Genomic DNA, 20,910 nt, shown 5'->3' with positions numbered 1-20,910 from the left:
ATAATGCAATGTATGTTAAACCAAAATCACTAGTATGTTGGTCAAAATAACTAAAAACATGTATATTAAAAGAAAAAAGCACAAATGTAAATAAAGTTTTGATGAAATACAACAATAATTCTATGAAATCTCCCGGACTGATGATTTTTTGCAAGAGAAAATTGAGAGAGCTGTCAGTCACAAATAACTTGTTGATGTTAATATTTGAATAATAATTGTCTGAATAATGGAACAATGAAAGATAAGACAATAGATGCAATAAATTATATTAATAAAGGGGTAGGTGGGAAACCAGATGGAAGGGGGGGGAAGGGAGGGGGGGGGGAGAGGGAAGGGAAAGGGAAAAAGGAAAAAGGGGGGGGGGAGGGGGAAGAGAGAGGGGTGGGAAAGGGGAGGGGAAAGGAAGAGAAAATAGAACATATATTGAAACCAATAAGTTGAAAAAATATATATATATACTTTATGCATCAGTTAGTCTCCAAGAAAATGTTTCAGTTCCCATTCAACATTTAGGCCGTGAGGCTGCAATGTCTTCAGGGAAAATATCCATGACATCTCTTTTTTATTTAGTCGGTTCAATCTATCGCCTCCCCTAATATAAGAGGGGACGTGTTCGACCGCACAGAATGAGAAATTTTTAAGTCCACCAAGTGGACATTGTACAAAATGTTTTGATAGTGGATGTAGTAAATCTTTCTCACGGCCTAAATGTTGAATGGGAACTGAAACATTTTCTTGGAGACTAACTGATGCATAAAGTATATATATATATATTTTTTTCAACTTATTGGTTTCAATATATGTTCTCTTTTCTCTTCCTTTCCCCTCCCCTTTCCCACCCCTCTCTCTTCCCCCTCCCCCCCCCTTTTCCTTTTTCCCTTTCCCTTCCCTCTCCCCCCCTCCCTTCCCCCCCCCCTTCCATCTGGTTTCCCACCTACCCCTTTATTAATATAATTTATTGCATCTATTGTCTTATCTTTCATTGTTCCATTATTCAGACAATTATTATTCAAATATTAACATCAACAAGTTATTTGTGACTGACAGCTCTCTCAATTTTCTCTTGCAAAAAATCATCAGTCCGGGAGATTTCATAGAATTATTGTTGTATTTCATCAAAACTTTATTTACATTTGTGCCTTTTTCTTTTAATATACATGTTTTTAGTTATTTTGACCAACATACTAGTGATTTTGGTTTAACATACATTGCATTATATATGATTTTCCTGCCAAACATATAGATTGGTCATTTTTAAATCCCAGCACTGTTTTTAACTTGATATGCTAATATCAGCAGTGTCAGGATGTACACCTGTTACCCATTTGTTTGGGGCTTGACCACAGGTGTTGTAACTTGCATCTGCTATATATGCATCATGTTTTCACAAACGGATCACTCTTTTGACAAAGGCCTGACGGGCCGAAACGCGTCAGGAGTATCCGTTTGCACTTTGTCTTATTAAAGTTTCATGCATCACTGATCAGCCTTTCCTGAAGTTCTTGTTCCACGGCTGTGCAGAGTACTGACCTCCCTGGGGAGGATTTCTAGTGTTCCGGTGCCTGCTGCCTGCACGCCGGGCTGTGTCTGGTGTATCTGTGTCTCTCTGCTATACCCGGAAGTACCGGCACTGCCGCCGGTCAGGTGACCACCCACCGCGATCGAGCGGATGCAGGGTTGGCGGCAGAAGAGAGTGCTGGCGACGTGAGAGGATCATCTTATCAAGAGACATCGCAGACAGAGGGACACGCAGCATTTTCATGCAGGAGGATAGACGGGCCACTTCATCACGTCCCCCAGTTGTAAGTTATCTCCCTTTAAGTTTTTCTCCAACTTTATCGTGCTTACAGCTAGCCAGTTGCAGAGAATTACATGTACTAAGAATACACTGGGGGATAGTGGGATTCATCACCCAGACTCATTGTTATCCTAAACACCATTTCACAGCTGCAGCTACATTTTCTGAGCGCCTGGTGGGTTAACTTGCTGTTTACCCGTTTCACATCCCTTCTAAGGATAAATAGCAATGTATCACTTTGATCAGAATAACTAGACAGTAACTTTACAGGAACAGTATAAGTAACTCTTACCAACTTACCCCATGATAGCCACAGTAGTATAAATACACTGCTTTATCTCAGACATTTCCAGAATGTAAAAAGCAAACCACTATCAGTTTGTAACTTTAACACTATCTGGTAATGTGAATTTGCAACGTAATACATTATTTATTTTGCCAAAACTCATCGTTTCAATGTGATGCTACAAATTCAATTGATTATTTTAAAGACCTCCTCACATAGTATCGTGCAGTAATACTCAGGGCTCACTTTTCTATTTATCTTTTTGAAAAGAAACCAGCAAACTCAATCTTCCAGTTTATCCATTGCAGAGTACTCCATTAAATACACCTTTTATCTGCAGTGTTAACTTCCTCTGTCATCTGCCTTTCATTCTTCTTCAAATTTGATTCATTGAAATTGAACTGGGAGAGATAAATGCATGCTTTCTGTAAATATTTTTATTAAAAAAATGCTAGTTTCCTCTTTAAAGAAATCTTATAAAAAGTTATTGTAACCTGGAAGATTGTAATCTATTAAAATGTGCACTCTTCATTTATGAAACACATTTGTGGGGAGATTTATACACTAGCTGTTGCAAGCTAAAATAATTTAGGCATGCTAGGAAATACAGTCATGTGACTGAAAAAAGTATGTATATTATTATTTAATAGTACAGATGTGGCAAGGCTTACTGCTCCCGATACCGGGGCAAGGTGCGAGATTCGTCCCATGAGAAGACTTTGTTAACCGTGGGTGGGATGCCTACGAAAAGACATCCCACAGTTAGGATGGTTTCTGTCATTTGAATTGCAATTTCACTGTCTGTCAGCCAGAAGGCACAGGGAATATCTTTGTTGATAACTTTGGTGAGGCTATTGAATGGCTTAACAGTACAAATAATAATATTTGAATATTAATATGTTGTTACACACAAGTATTTTGAATGTTATGTGGCTGTTATAGAGTTCACTTTAAGATCATGCAACATTTCTTAATGGAGACGAGAAATGTGGTACACGTACTGTATTATACCGTGGCATGCATGTATATGTGTCACGGCGGGCTGAAAAGTTGTTTACGCATGTATACCAGCACACATTTAGAAGATTTGCTTTTATACTTTTTAATCAATGTACACCAAAACACCCTCCAGCCAACCCCTCAAATTCCATTGTTCATATTCTAAAATAAAAGATCCAGAATTGTGCATTGTCATTAAAACGAAATTAACAATGGTAAATACCTTGGAATCATTAACTTGGCTTACTGTTGTGTTTGTATTGGAGACAGGAGACAGCTTCAGCATGTGTGACCAATTAATCAGCATTCATTACATTCAGCTATTGTACTTTAAAAAAAGGTTAACTTAGACAAAGGTTTCAGAGGGAAAAAAACATGTGTTAAGCACCTTTATTGTAACATTGTGCATAGCCTCACACCTTCCAATTAAACACCACTCACCCCTGCTCTGCCCTTTTTTGTCCCAGTTCCCACAAAACCTAACCAGTGATACAGTAGTTGAATAAAAAATATTTCTTGAGAGGTGAGAGTACAGTGTAGTTACTAGGTAAATATCATACACAAGTAGTTGCATCTGTATATGGGAACATTATAGGATTGAACATTTTTTGGTTAACATTGCTTATCACATTTAATATACTACCCTTCCCCCACATCCCATAAATAATAATATAGTAATCATTTTTAAATGTTCCCAGAATGGACCCTTGTGTAAGACTTTATTAAACATGATGTACACTTTATGTACAGGGGATGAATTTTACTTTAAATTTACCTTTCAACTCCTACCTACATAACACCACCACACCCCTCAGAACACTATACTGTACATGATAATAAACATATCAAACAAGTGTAGCTTACATGTACCATGCCAACCCTTATCTTCCTGACATGTCACCTACAAAGATGAGACTGGAAGTATGTGGATTTCATGATAAGTTATGTTCTGTGTTTGTGTGTGGACTGGATTCTTCTATCCATTTACACACAAAAAAGCAAAAGCAAGTTTTAATAAAATGGGAATCGGTTTAGGTTTTAATATCCTTTAAAGACAATCACCTGTTTCTCACTTATTGAGTTTGTCATATTGGAACTTTCAGTGCTTATTCTAACTATCTTTTTGCTGTATGTTTTCCATACAGGGTAACAATGGCCATGTCAGAACTTGATGGACGTAGAAATGGAACCAGTAGACCATAGCTGTCATAAAATTGTTTGGGGTTCATTGTGGGTATTGTGCCTGGGAACACAATTGTATTGTTGAGATTTTTAGTGAGTTTTGTGCCTTTGTGTGCATTACTGGTAGTGGAGTTCTCTGTGTGTTAAGGAATAAGGGTGAATAATATGAATGAAGGGCCGCCCTCTTCTTTTGAGTAGCCACTCTCACTTCTTCAAATTCTTCTTTTGAATTTTGGGGATTTTTGCATTATCTGAAAATGGTGAGACACATACAGTATGTGTATATTGTGTGCAGCTCACACAACTCTGTATGAGTATATGTAATTATCAATATAAGAGAGTAGCATGATAGAAAATGATGGTGAGCTGCAAAAAGAACTAGAGGGCTAGTGTGCAAAGATTTGTTAGCCATTAAAAGGAGACAAAAAATCCTCCAAAGTGTTTCGTGCCCACATGTCACTTTATCAAGGAATAAATTACATACATTATGACAAACATTAACTACTGATAAAAGCAGAAGTCATAGAAAAATCCGGTACTTATTCACATGGCATTGACCTTTCTGTATTGATCCTTAAGGGACAATTCAGAAATATACTAGATAGACGAACTTGTTAAGTGAAATTCATACACTTTTTTTATTGCACAAATAATCATTTGAACAGATATTTGAGTTTTGTTTACACACTGCAACCACCAACCCACCCTCATATTATGCTTGTGTTTCCAAATCTACATCAATGTACTGTTTTCTCCACTCATATTGCTTCCATGTCCCAGTCTATGTGCATAGGAATGCATGATATATGTGACTGCTTTTATTTTATTACACCATGATGCTGATGACACACTGCTATGTCTGTCCTATATCTTGCTAGTGAGATCCACGTATGGCTCACATCATTTTTAGCTGGATAACAATAAGTGTAACTATGGAAGACCGAACACCCTCATGTCTGTCGCGCTACTGACATCTAGCTGACGTCATACCCGACACGCGTTTCATTCCTGCCTGGAACTTCTTCTCCCCTGAAGAAGTTCCAAGCAGGAACGAAATGTGCATTGGGTATAACATCAGCTAGACGTTAGTAGCGCGACCGACACAAGGGTGTTCTGTCTTACATAGTTACACTTATTGTTATCCAGCTAAAAATCTGTATTTCTGAATTTCTGCCATATCTAATGAAGGACCCAGACAGGTTCAAAATCTTGTAACGTATCAATTGGTTCAATTATAGGTATCATACCACCTACTCCCTCTCCCTCCTTTGTTACTAAATGAAGAAAGGACCAACACGGCTACCCTCCATTCTTTACTTAAAAACAATAGGCGCATTTCATAGATAATACTATACAGAACAAGCATGACTGTAGCAACAGCTTCAAAATACATTTAATTTATCTTACCTACATACTAGCATCATCTATCATTAATTCAAAGAACTACAGAAGCTGCAAAACACCACTCGTGGCTGTACAACACCTAGGGGCCACAAGATGTTATGAAGTTCTAAGGCATTTCACTTATTTACCCGTGGTCATGGGAATCGTAAATGTTGCTACATCTGTAATTACTGTAGCTTAGTGAATAGGACATTAATGCCTTTTAGGGAATTCTCCTCTTAGTGAGATCATTATTATATACAAGAAATAATGCCGCATATAAGCCATTCCTTTGGAGTCATATTGCATCAATCAGTTGTTCAAGCGCATCACATAGATCAACGCAGCAAATGGAGGTCATTTTATCTGGCTTGTGACTTACTAAACTGTTGTAAACTCTTATTTCAAGATGTTAGTAAAAGTGAATATACAGTACTGTATACACCTATTAAGAAGAAAATATGAATCAAGTTGTTTTACAAACTTTTATTTAAACTATTGTCATTTTTTAACCTAATTATCTAAATAACAGATAAACATGATTTTAAAATTTCCATAGCATTTCTCAATTACCTTGCTAAATATAATATGGTAATTTAAAGTGACTTAATTTATTACTTTATTTATTAACCAAACTGTTTTGTTTACTTGTGTAGCATATATTGAAATGTTACCCAGAAAATTATTTTCAATGGCTAGTAACAAAAAGAAAGAGTTGAGGTATAATTAATAATAACAGCTGGTTTACCATATGCGATGTGAATACAGAGGTGTGGAATTGAGATTAGAATGGCAACATGAGCGATTACTGAAGCTTCCTGCATATGCTAAAATGGGGGATCAAACAACACGACACCCATATTCTGCCAAATATAGTTATTTTTGTTTAAAATACCAGTAGTAGTGTGTGTGTGTGTGTGTCACGCCTGTATGCCCGCAGACCTGGCAAGACCCCAATACTGAGGTGGAAGGGTATTACCACGCACCCACAGCAGTGAGGGAGTACCCGGAGTGTGGTATGGCGTTGCCGGGCCTGTTGAAAGATAGTTAGTGATACTTGCAACGCCTTGGTAGTATAGAGTAAGAATAGTGATGTCCGTGCGCCAGAGTCCAGGGATCCAGAAGTCAGAGTCGTCAAGTTCGTAAGCCAAAGTCCAGGGGTTACAGAGGTCAGCAAGGTAGAGTTCGTAAGCAGGGTCCAAGGGCAACCGAGATCAGGGTAGTCCAGAACAAGCAGAGGTCAAACCAGGGAGATCCAGAGATAAGCAGGAGCAGGAACAAGCTGGAACACAGAGGAGAGCCAAGCATAGGACAGCACACACAGGGATAACAGAAGCTATGCAGAGCAATGATAGAAAGGACAGACAGGGGTTATAAAGGAGGGAACACCAATGGGAGAGAGAGGAGGAGCAGAAGGTGAAGTGGGAGACAGCAGGGATAGGTGAGGAGAAGAGGAGGAGACAGGGGAACCAGTAAGGGAGTGTAAGGAATCCGCTCCACGGTTTACTGGTTGCCTTACCTTGCAGACCGGTGCAGTTCTGGATCAGCTCTCCTGAGGTTTGCTGCAGCCTGGATTCACTCATCAAAGCAATACACACTCCCTCTGGTATCTACTGCAGCTGTGCAGCCTATCACTGCAACCTATACTTGCATTCATTCATTGGAGCAGTACCTTCACACCCCCCTCCGGGGATTGGCCCGCTGGCCTTTAAGTACTGTCTTCCCATAATGCTCCCTGCCGAGCATAGTCCTAACTGGATGTCTACTGTTTTGCCACAAGCCCTCGCTTGTTCTCCTATGCTGATACCAGGTTCCGCCCTGCGTCCTTCAGCTTCCTTCAAGCCGCTTGTTCTCCTATGCTGATACCAGGTTCCGCCCTGCGTCCTTCAGCTCCCTTCAAGCCGCTTGTTCTCCTATGCTGATACGGAGGTTCCGCCCTGCGTCCTTCAGCTTCCTTCAAGCTCCCGCTTGTTCTCCTGCGCTGAAGCAAAGGTATCCCCTATGTCTTCAGCTTCCTGCTTTCCTGCACTGAGGCAAAGGTATCCCCCGCGCTCTTCAGTCTCCTGATTCCTGCACTGAGGCAAAGGTATCCCCCGCGCTCTTCAGTCTCCTGATTCCTGCACTGTAGCGGAGGTTTCCCTGTGGATCTTCAGCTTCCTGGTTCCTGGGGCCTACTCTTTCCCTAATCTAGAGAGGCCGTGTCCTGGTTCCTGCGCTGTTACAGAGGATTCCCCAGCCGCTCAGGACTCTTGCGCTGTAGCACTGGTGCACCCGTGCAGCAAAGCGGTGTGCTATTCTGGTCTGCCTACCATCTCCTGTGACCAGTACCATGGGCCATGGTCGTCGCTCGCGCAGAGGCCAACCCCGCGCTCCTAAGCTGAAGCGGGGCTCTCCTGACTATCTGTTGCCGAACTCTTGCCTGAACAATGGTTATCCTGATATCTCCTGTCCTGACCCTGGCTTGTACAACGACGACGCTGTCTTCTCCTTTCCTGATCCTGCTACGTTTGACAACGAACTGCGCAATCTGGATCAGCCTGCGCGGTCTCAGGTCGGTGCTTTTACAACCCCACCTCAGCCTCGCGGTCCGGTCCTGGTTTGTGGCGAGCAGAACCCTGACAGTATGCTCGGCCGCACAAACTCGGACCGCCCTGTGGTGAGGGTTGGTAAGTTTCTGTCTGAAAGCCTGTCCCAGCCTGTAAACCAGTCCCAGTGTGAATACCAGTTTCTATGTGAGATATTACCCATGCTTGAGGATCTGATTGTGTTTGTAGGTTTAACCCCTATGCAAAACAAATGCCGTAGTGATCTCATGATGAAGGTTTACCGCCTCTGGGACTTAAAACAATCGCTGGCCGCTTGTATTTGCTTTCCTGGTTACCCCTTAACTTGGGAAAATGTGTACCCTTTAGAATTGGACGACGCCCAAAAGGAACTCTCTTCCCTGGCCTTGTCTTTAGACATTTATATAGCAAAAGTGGACCCTCTCCTCATGTTGGCTGATGCCCAAAAAACACTCCATATCCTTTCCATGACATTGGACATTTGCATAAAGGAACAGGATCCTCCCCTCGCCAGCTTCGCTGCCGCTTGGCTGTATCCCTGGTCTACCACGGATCCTTGCCCTGAGTGTATGGCCGGGTTCCCTGACACCAATGATATGTTTTCGTTAACCCCTACCGATCAGTCCTGTGAGGTCCCCCTGGAGAATACATATGTTGCTCTACCCAGCACTAATGTTCTTGTATCAGAGAATAAGTCCCTTTGTTCCCCTATTTCTAACTCCGAATCTGTCACTCCAGCTCTTGAGGGTTTTCCAGCTTTAAACTCTGCTAGGCAGTCCTGTGCGCTTTCCCCGTCAGAGAAAGAATCCCTAAGTTCTGTTCCCAGGGTCATTTCTGTATTAACCCCTGAGGGGCAGCTCTCTGAGTCTCCTTTGAGAATTCCCTGTTCTCTGCCAGCCACGGTCACGCCCCTAGCTCCAGAGGAGAGATCCCTTGTCTCTCCTAATACAGAGAAAAAATTTCCTGTGTTTTACTCTCAGGCACTGTCTGCATTAACCCCTGTAAATTCTTGCTGCCTCCAAGTTAATGCCTTCGTTTTAGCCTCAGAGAATGAGTCCACAAGTCAGACAGCAGAGGTTGCATTGAGGGATTCCTATAACCGTACGGAGTCCCTAGATATTCTTTGCTATAAATCCCCTGCTTCAGCTCAAGTTTCCGCAGCTTCGCCTCCGGAGACTTCGGCTAAAGTTCTGGTTCCTGATAAATGTAGTCAGGAGTCAGGTTTTTCCCTAAGCTTGGTCGCAGAGTTCCTTCTCCCGGGTATTTCACTGAACCAGCCTGTCGCCCACATAGCGGTGATCCCTGCTTCAGCGCATAGTTCCCACATTATGGAGTCTGCAGTAATTTCTGGTTTCCCAGATATTCCTTACCAAATACCTACTTCAGAGACCAGTACAGTTATGATTAACCCCCGTGTACTGTCTGAGTTCTTCTCCTCTTTATGCTTAGGGTTAAAAGCATACAGTAGTCTGTATGTTCCTCCTAGGGTTCATATTGTGTTCCCAGGAATGTTTGCTGACACACGGTTTTCTCCCAAAAGTGACGCTTTTTCATATAGATTAGTAAAAAGCTTGCACACGGTTTCCCTTTTCGCTGAATTGTGTCTTACTAGTTTTGAGACTCTGAGAGGTAATGATTCTCCTTCTGATTCTGAAGCTCTTTCTACAATGAGTATCCTGTCTGGGGGTCCCCCTGATTTCTCTCTCCAGGCTAATCCTTTGGGGATCAGCATATCTGTGGTCACTCCCTTAGTACTGTCTGAGGTCACCATGCACATATTACAAGTCCTGGGGTTTAAATCTGAGCTATTTAGCTGTCCTGCCTTTGCTGAAACCCAGTCCCTCAGTACTGTGTCTAAATATGTCCCAGCAAACATGGGGTTACTCTGGGAGGAAATTAAAGCTCCTGTCTTAAAGGGTATTTTTATTCACATGTCCAGCAAATCTAGAACCTCAGTAGTTGTTTCTAAGTCACTTATCAATACATCTGATTTTTTCTCTAATCAAACCCAGACACCCTCACTATCGGTTAGGAGTCCTGTGATCAGAGATTTTGCACTAGAAAACACACCTATTCATGTTTTTGACAGGTTAGGTACCCCTGTGGTTAGGGCCATTGCAGTTTCGGAAAAGACTCCTTGTACTCCTAAGGTGCCTGTCATTAAGAGTTTTCATAGTTCATACTTGCTGCTTGTTGATTCTCAGGGCCCTGTCACTGAGGTACAGACTTCAGCTTCTGATGTTAGCTTCCCTCCCACCACTACCCTGGCTCTGCCTTTTTCTCAAGCTACTGATTTGAAGATCCCAAGGACTATTCCTGATTCACTGACAATATTATCTCCCAATGAAGATTTCCCAGTATTGGAGAGCTCTACTGTTGTTTGCTTCTCTGCTCCTGCTAAACCATGGTTTTGTCCCTCGGAATTTTCGGTTACCCCTGTTATTTCCTCTCAGTTGGAAATACTCTGTACGTATCCCAAGATTTCGGTCCCTATGCCTGGTTTACTGCTTGCCTTGTCACCTTCCATACCAATACCGGGAGATGCTTCCAACCAACCTATACCCCTACTAAACAGTACCTGGGAGCCTTCTAGAGGAAAAATTCCTCGCAAATTCCAACATGCAGTGGTCAGCCAAGACTTTTTCTGTTACAAAGTTCCTCCTGGTGTATTCGATCAATTATCAGGGCCGCTGATCCTAGATTCAGGTTCCTTTATTAAAGACTGGGCTTCCTGTAGGGGTTCTTCTGCCGTTTCTGCTCTGGAACCCTCTGGTTCTTCACAACCCTGGATTTCCAAGTCATTTTGCGGGGCGAGCCATGTACCAAGGATGTTTCTTCTACTACTCTTATTTCTTAGAACTGTACTCACTAAAGAACTGCTCGTTTACGGATGCCTTTCTACCTAAATAATTTTAGGAACAACTCAATGTCCCCAAGGCCCATGGATGGTCCTGTCTGGCCACAGTTCTCACCGGGGGGTGGGGGTACACTAAGGACTAATCATGAGTCTCTGGAGTACGACTCTAACCCCAATCCTAGACTGTTCAGCAACAATTCCCGGTCCTCCAACTCTATGAGTGCTCATGTTCGCCCGGAGGTCTCGCGTGAAGGGGGGGGGTACTGTAAGGAATCCGCTCCACAGTTTACTGGTTGCCTTACCTTGCAGACCGGTGCAGTTCTGGATCAGCTCTCCTGAGGTTTGCTGCAGCCTGGATTCACTCATCAAAGCAATACACACTCCCTCTGGTATCTACTGCAGCTGTGCAGCCTATCACTGCAACCTATACTTGCATTCATTCATTGGAGCAGTACCTTCACACCCCCCTCCGGGGATTGGCCCGCTGGCCTTTAAGTACTGTCTTCCCATAATGCTCCCTGCCGAGCATAGTCCTAACTGGATGTCTACTGTTTTGCCACAAGCCCTCGCTTGTTCTCCTATGCTGATACCAGGTTCCGCCCTGCGTCCTTCAGCTTCCTTCAAGCCGCTTGTTCTCCTATGCTGATACCAGGTTCCGCCCTGCGTCCTTCAGCTCCCTTCAAGCCGCTTGTTCTCCTATGCTGATACGGAGGTTCCGCCCTGCGTCCTTCAGCTTCCTTCAAGCTCCCGCTTGTTCTCCTGCGCTGAAGCAAAGGTATCCCCTATGTCTTCAGCTTCCTGCTTTCCTGCACTGAGGCAAAGGTATCCCCCGCGCTCTTCAGTCTCCTGATTCCTGCACTGAGGCAAAGGTATCCCCCGCGCTCTTCAGTCTCCTGATTCCTGCACTGTAGCGGAGGTTTCCCTGTGGATCTTCAGCTTCCTGGTTCCTGGGGCCTACTCTTTCCCTAATCTAGAGAGGCCGTGTCCTGGTTCCTGCGCTGTTACAGAGGATTCCCCAGCCGCTCAGGACTCTTGCGCTGTAGCACTGGTGCACCCGTGCAGCAAAGCGGTGTGCTATTCTGGTCTGCCTACCATCTCCTGTGACCAGTACCATGGGCCATGGTCGTCGCTCGCGCAGAGGCCAACCCCGCGCTCCTAAGCTGAAGCGGGGCTCTCCTGACTACCTGTTGCCGAACTCTTGCCTGAACAATGGTTATCCTGATATCTCCTGTCCTGACCCTGGCTTGTACAACGACGACGCTGTCTTCTCCTTTCCTGATCCTGCTACGTTTGACAACGAACTGCGCAATCTGGATCAGCCTGCGCGGTCTCAGGTCGGTGCTTTTACAACCCCACCTCAGCCTCGCGGTCCGGTCCTGGTTTGTGGCGAGCAGAACCCTGACAGGGAGATCGCTTGCAGGGAATGAGAGGAGGAGTCCGGAGGCTGGAAACCCTTAGAAGAGGAGCGTCTGCGCGCGCCCTCTGTAATCTGTACAGTAGTACAACTGAATGCGGGACAAAACCATGCCAGGACCCAAGATGCAAAACCTGCGCAATGCTCTACACAGCGGACACAATACAAATACCACACAGGAATCGGGAATACAAAATCAGAGGAAGGTTCACCTGTTCCTCCAGCAATGTCGTGTACCTCATCATGTGCATGAAATGCGCAGGGGCTGCTACTACATAGGGGAGACAGGGCAGGGGCTAAACAAGAGAATGAACCTGCACCGCCACAGCATCACACGCGGAACAAGAGACAGTCCTGTTGGCGAACATTTCTCTGACTCTGGCCATAAGATGAACGATATGAGGGTTGCCATACACAAAGGTAATCTTAAAACACCGAAAGAGAGACGGTTGCATGAATACAAATTTATGTAACTTTTCGGGACACTTAGCAGTGGCCTAAACAGAGATCGAAATTTTATGAGTCATTACTGACACAAGTGAACTCTCTTCCCATGAGCGCTATAGGCCATGTCTGTACATACTGTGCTATATGTATGCACACACAGCTGTCTCTCACACATACTTATACTCCTTGTTTTTCCATCCCTATACACCAATAGGGACCACATAGTATCCACACACACTTTTAGTTGTGCTACTTACTCTCACAATTCCACACCCACCCACACCATTTATATCCACTCCCACTCCACACACACCTTTTGTAAAGCACTGTATATACTGTGGGCTCTCCATTCATTTTTATTCACACTGATACACACACACACTCTTTCATCACTTGCTTTCAGGAACCTTTTGACACCTCCAGCCACATAACACATCCACACTGGGGGAAGGACCAGCACAGATAACATTCCACTAGACACTGTTTATAGTATAGCTTTTGCTTGCTTCATTCATTGTAACATCGCCGGAAGAAGAGATCAGTGTATCTCGAAAGCTCGCACAAATAAAAGCATTTCGTTAGCCACAGAACGGTATGATCTATTTATTTTTTGATTATTGAAGCTCAGCTAACACGGTACTGATACCTCTACATATATATATATATATATATATATATATATTTATTTAGTTATATATTTATTTAGTTATATATTTATTTATTTATTTATTTAGTGTGGGGCTGTTGTGTGTGTATTTTTTTATTGTGGGTAGCGGGGGTGGGTGAAGGGGGTATTAGCCCCAACGGTGGTTGTTTAGGGCTTGCGGGTGAGTAGCGGGAGGGCTTAACCCACAATAAACCTGGCACGGCTGGTTAACCCCTTCATTGCCTTAGCGGTTATCCGCTAAGGTAATGAAGTGGGCTTTAAATGCATTTTTCCTGCCTTGGATGCATGCCGGGGGGCTCCGGTGCTGGTATTAATAGTATCAGCTCCAGAGACCCCCGACATCAATCCCAGGCAGGGAAAAGGCCTGATTTTTTCTAAGTGCCGTTCCGCCGCTCATCCGCAGCCTCTCACCAGCAACTTGCCTAGTTTTTGTGGCGTGCCGGATTGCCGTGAAAAACGCCATTCTAGAGTGGCGCTAAGCTATTCGCCACTACTAGAATTGAGCGTGGTTGAAAAAATGGCTAGTTGCGGCGCAAAGTGCCTTTTCGCCGCGCCAATGGCGGGAAAAAAAACCGCCAAACACAGTGGCGTTTTTTTTTTGCTTTTAGACAAATTTTTGCCCCTTGGGGGTGTGGGTTATGCATTTTGGGCGTGAAACGGGCGAGAAGTGCCTTTCCGACGCTTACTGCATGACCCCCTTATTCTCAAACAAGATCAGATGCATCCAGTTTCAAAACACTTCAGTGTATGTCAAAATGGGTCTCTCAGTAACTTTAAATGTATTGTTATTGAACATGTCAGATCCAATACAGAGGCGGAGATAGAGTTAATGCCCTATACCGTAGAGAGGCTCATTGGATTTTTACATTGGAAACATTAATTCCCAAAGGATTAAACACTGAATGGGACTTGAAGTATTTCCTTTGAAGATCCAATGTGCTATTCTGTTTCTATGTAAATTACATTTGTGTCTGGGATTATCTGTTTATTCTGTGTTTTCTCAAACTTTACATTGAAAGATTTCACATTGATACACTTTTTTTGATAACTTGACATGTATATAGGATATAATAGATTTGTTTAACTAAGATGTTCCATTTTTTGCTTACAGTTACATATCGGGGAAACAAAAAAAGAAAAAAGCGCAACGCCCATAGAGTAGTAAAGTTTTGTTTATAGGGGCAATTAAAAACGGTTATAAACACTCACAGAAGAGTAGTCAATAAAGGCACTTCGGTACTGAGAATGACCGTGGGAACAGAGGCACTTGGTTCGTTTGCTGGTTAGGGTTGTGTAAGTCTTAGCCCTCCTCCTTCTCTCGATCGGCGATGTGTTCCCACTTCCGCGTCAGATGACTCGTGACGTCAGCGCGTTTGTCGTCGATCGGGAGTTGAACTATGGGTAGCCACCAGCTCCCCCTCCAAACTCGGCGCACAAGAAACTCTGCAGTCCCACGTCTCCTCAGCAACTTAGTGTAGGTTTAGTGTTAGCAGCACACAATAGCAACCATAGCAATGTCAGCCCTACGCGTTTCAAGGACAATGTCCTCTTCGTCAGGGGCACTTTCATTGCTGGTTGCTTATAGATAGGATATATAGAGAGCATTAATTAATTATATAACGCAGTTAATTAATTCGGTGCCATTTGAGTAATTGTTTGCAGTGTCCACATAAGAATATAGGTATATAATTTAGAAAAAAGTACTATTAGTATCAAATGGCCAATTTAATAGAAAAACAACATTTGTAGTATATTTATTAGAGTGTGCATGTGGCCTATAATACATAGGTAGAACAAAGAGAAGTCTTAAAAACTGCTTTTTAGAACATAGAAATAACATTTTAAAAGGATTAATGAACCACAGTGTTCCTAGACATTTTAATTGTAAACACAATAAAGACCCTACTAAGTTAAAAGTCACAGGAATAGAATATATTAGACCTAATGACTATGGAGGGGACCGAGTATTAAGGCTTAGACAAAGAGAGACTTACTGGATACACCAGCTTAATACTATGTCCCCAAATGGGTTAAATGAAGAAATCGATTTGGCTGCATTTTTATGATTAAATAAATAGATACATCCTTGTTGACTTTTTATGTAAAATTGTTTATTAAGATTTATATGTATGAATATGTATTTTAACTGTGATGTAAGGGTGGTTGTTTTTAGTGTTCACAGATATTTAAACTTTTTTATATGGTCACAATAAACAGAGATTTTAAATATTGTAATTCTTTCCCCCCCCCCTTTTTTTTCTATTAAATTGGCCATTTAATACTAATAGTACTTTTTTCTAACTTATATTCTTATGTGAACACTGCAAACAATTACTCAAATGGCACCGAATTAATTAACTGCATTATATAATTAATGAATGCTCTATATATATCCTATCTATAAGCAACCAGCAATGAAAGTGCCCCTGACGAAGAGGAAATTGTCCTTGAAACGCGTAGGGCTGACATTGCTATGCGCCGAGTTTGGAGAGGGAGCTGGTGGCTACCCGTAGTTCAACTCCCGATCGACGACACACGCGCTGACGTCACGAGTCATCTGACACGGAAGTGGGAACACATCGCCGATCAAGAGAAGGAGGAGGGCTAAGACTTACACAACCCTAACAGCAGACGAACCAAGTGCCGCTGTTCCCGCGGTCATTCTCAGTACCGAAGTGCCTATATTGACTACTCTTCTGTGAGTGTTTATAACCGTTTTTAATTGCCTATAAACAAAACTTTACTACTCTATGGGCGTTGCACTTTTTTCTTTTTTTGTTTCCTCTCTATACGTAGTTTCCCCTGGTCCCGAGGTTGGTTCCAGATGTAAAGAAGCTGCATACCCATTTTTTTCAATCAAGATTGGACTCTATATTTGGGAACACGTGTTGTGAAACTCTTCTAAATATTAAGTATTGTTCTTTTTTTATTAATTGTTCTCCCTCTGTTTCACTGTGTAATCCCCTTTTTCTGAATGCACATGTATATATATATTTTCTGTAAGTAAGAGTGCTGGTTGACACAGTTATTTGCAGAAGGGGTAATACCCACCTATTTTTTCCTGTGTCTAACTTACCCACAAATTGTCATATTGAGTTACATATCGAACCTTGCTGTTTTTCTTAGAATTATACTAAGATCCGGCTTTATCATTGAACTGTAACGTTTTGCCATCCCTTTTTGACTAATATACTGTATTGAGCTTTTTTAGCTGCAGTATGCCTTTTTTTATGCATTACACCTGCTCTGTTTAGCTATGAGTCCTATGATCATGGATATTGTAAATTTACCCATGATTATTTTATTATAATGCTTTTTTGATTTGTTTACTACATATATATATTTTTCTGTGGTATTTCAGATATAAATAGCATTTTATATAAACCATGATTAATTATATCACTTTTGTAGATTTAATTTATTATGCTCAAAGTGAACTATATTCTATCTCAATGGTTAAAGTTTAATGTGATACCTTTGACTTGCATTGCTAATGCAGCAGGTGTAACTACAACTAATCATAACTACTGTCAGCTGTATTTGAGTACACAGGAGGGGCTATATTAGAGTGCTCACTACACAGCCCTAACTATACTCCTTGAGAAAGGGCTTTTAAAGCCTGAAACGCGTGGGGGTTTTTCCTGTCCTTTTATGTTTGTTTTTTTGTTTTTTATGTAGTTTAATAAACGATTTTAACCTTTCTACTTACCTGGTGAGCTGATGGTGCTTCTTTTTTGGACTTCACTGTCTCGTACCATTCCTTGTCCTGTTCATGCTGCATTGACGATTGGATGGACAAACAGTCGCGCTGAGGGAGCACTAGATGGGTCCCCTAACCACGGAGGACATTTGATTCCGATACGTGGAATCTAAAGACTTGGTGGAGCGTTCCCGGACGGACCGGAGGTTGTGACGCACATCACCGGCACTCGGGAGCTCCACAGTATCGTTGGAAGAGGAGGACGGCACACCTCTTACAGTGCCCCACACAGCAAAGGGATACAGTTGATGGAGAGCCGAAAACGGGACCACAGAGGTACAATGATACATTTCCTCTGTTATGTGTTTATCCCTACCAGCTCTTATCCATTGGAATCCGGTCACTGCTTACCCTGTCTGTGGTTACCTCCACCATCTGCACGGACCCAGCGCATGAATCAGCCCTCACATTTAGCTACTGTTGTCCTGCACTATATTGATTATTATTTTTTCTTTTCTACTTTCTGTTTGGAGCTTTGAGTAGCTTTTTTTTCATATGCAGAAGATAAGGGCACTGCTATCCTGAGCGGTATGGCATTTTCCTACCTCACGGTTTCTGACATGTGATAACTATTTTTTATTACCATGATAACACAAACATCAGATCTTGAGGTAGGCTATGCCAAAATGTTCGATATGGCAGTGATTTTTTCGAAGCTACTAGAATAGGCCCCATAGTGTCTCATGACACTTTAAAGTTAAACACAATTCTGACTCTAAGGGACTGTTGTAAATGGGGATTAATCATATATCGATAAATAGGAGGAAGGTAATAGAACTCAAACCCTGTCACAGAAAAAGTCCTTCTGGATTTTTATAACTTAAGACCTTCAGTACAAAAAGGTTAAATATTGACATAGATCTCAAATTGCTTTCTGGAGGATTAAATATATGTACAGTACTGTATATGTACCAGACGGTCCTCCTGTTTTTGATCTTATATTTGTATTGTACATCCCTTTATCCCTAGCCCTTGTATATATCCTTCCTAGACATGTGTATAGGGTATACTCTGTGTGTATTAGGATACTTACATTTGGTAAAATTTAGACCATACTATATAGATACAGTATGACTAATGTGTGTTAATGGAAAATCTGTCTCTTTCCCCTTTTTACAGTGTACTTTCTTATCAATACTATTATTCAATTGGACAGTGTCCTGTTTTTATATCATATAAAAAATACATTGATTTCAAAGAAGTATCAAATGCAATTATATACACAGTATATATATATATATATATACACACACACACACACACACACAAACACACACACACACACACGTGTGGGAGTGGGTGTGGGTGTAGTTAGTGTGTATAGTAGTGTGTGTGTGTATATATATATATATATATATATATATATATATATATATATATATATATATATATATTGTGACAAACGCCCCTCTTTTGTAGCGCTGACGTCTGTCTTGGTTCTTCCCGACACAGTCTTCTAGGGTTAATTATACAACAAACAGGATCATGCAAAGTATTATATTGCTTAACTCAGGCTTCTGCCTGCTTTATTTTCATCCCAGTAAGGGACTGCGGCTTTAACATGTGTAGGTTAGAGGCACTCAGATATTTTCATTCAGCGGTTTACTCATATCCGTGTTATAGCATTTCACACAGTGTCACTTTTAAGAAATAAAAACCAAATCATATAAAGAAATCCTATCCCTTTCAGGGATCTAACTACACATCAGAATCAGCCTCTAACTGCTGCTGGGCCAACTAACCTGGTTCCCCAGCTTAAAACAATGCCCTCTCATTTAGGGTCACTAGATGCAGCAGGCAAATCCTCTGGTACTGTGATACTTGGAGGGGCCGTCCACCCCGAAACTGGAAACAGGGGAGCAGCGATACCCCCAGCCTCCAGGCTCTAAGGAGAGAGACTGAAATGCAAACCTCTCTGTTCTAAATACCTGTGCTAGTGATTAGGAGAGCAGGTGAGGGAGAACTAGACCCATTGTAATCTGTGGTCTGGATTTTCCATCCACCAGTCTGAGTTAATGTGAAGCTGTGGAATGGATCCTTTTTTTAACTATTCCTGCACTTTCTGACCTAAAACGGGGCAGAAAGCTGCCTAACATCTTTGGACTATGTCACATATCCCCCTCCCCAGCTCACACCTACTGGGGTGAGCGGCCATGGACCTCACTGGGGTGAGCGTCCTACCTGAAATACTTGAGCTAACTCCTCAGTACAACATTAAGTATTCACATGACACGAATATGAACTTTTTCCACGGCAATTATGGACAATAGGTTTCGTCATAAGAGACTATACTTGGCAAACATATTTTGTTGCTCTCTATTAGGGAACTATTTTGAAAAATAAGTGTCTAGCACACATTCTTACAACCCAGGATATGCTAAATATATTCACAAAACCAGACAATTTCTATTACCTCCCTGGGTTTTTCTACTCTAGAATATGAACCTCATTATATATTTACCAACCGAAAAGGGCATTTTTTTTTCTATATTGTAAGCTACCAATATTTTTTTTTCTTATACTACAGCCTTGTAATCTTAAGGGCCATAAACCCTGTATATTAATTTGTAGTTTAGCTATATTTTCAACACAGAGAACCAATATAACATTGTAATATTGACTAAATGCTTATTCTAGAGGCCTAATATACCTTAACTACAATAGCTTATTTGCATAGTTAAGTGTCCGTGACATAGTCCACACGTGTAAATAAATAAAAAATCGGTCAGTTCCCCCAAACATTTTTTTTTTTTTACTTCCGGTCCATTGCATTCTTTGACTTTATTTCAACACCCGCTGCAGCCTGCAAATGACTGGACTGTTTCTTCAGCCACTGACGAGACCCTCGGACCGGATTCTCCTTGGCTCCACAGTGTGGTCCAGAGTGGTGAGATCTGGAACTATTCAGGCGCCGTGTTGACCTTCGTTGCTTTTTCCTTTCACTCTTTGATTTCCCTTTTGTGGCCATTACCAGGCCTTTGGGTTTGGGAGACCTAGTTGCCTTTGTACAAGTGTAGTCCATATTAACAACGTCATCAGGATCTGTCAACAAGTTTGTGTTTTCAGGAACTGCCACCCACTAGGCTAAAACATCTTCTGTGTTGGCCTGGGTGTGTTCACTAGTTTGATAATCTTCTGGACAACGTAAATGAAATTGATGATCTGGATTTTTGACTCCCAGATCAGGGTGTATATTCTCAGTATTCTCAGGAGGGTGCCTATCTGTTTCTGGAATAACAGCAGCACAATCAAAGTCAATTCTTTCTCCTTCCTCTTTGTTATCAGTGAGGGCATTGAGTTTACTTTACCTGGTCTCCTTTTGTGACCGTGTCTCTTTTAGCCTTGGAATCTCTTTCTCCAACTTCATCTTTATAGCAAATCGTAATATTGCAACAGCATTGAAGATACACGTATAGGAACGTACAGCTTGCTTGGTTGGAGGTAGGATTTATAGCCCGACTGAACCACTTTAGCAGCTTCTCTCATGTCCTGGTAGCGTCTTTGTTGCTGTCCTTCTGTATTTCTTTTTCCACTCAGTGCGGCTGCTAATTCA

Source organism: Ascaphus truei, chromosome 4 (assembly GCF_040206685.1).
Source record: "Ascaphus truei isolate aAscTru1 chromosome 4, aAscTru1.hap1, whole genome shotgun sequence".
Lineage (NCBI taxonomy): Eukaryota > Metazoa > Chordata > Amphibia > Anura > Ascaphidae > Ascaphus > Ascaphus truei.
The sequence above is the reverse complement of the archived record's forward strand: the minus strand, read 5'-3'. Positions refer to the sequence as shown.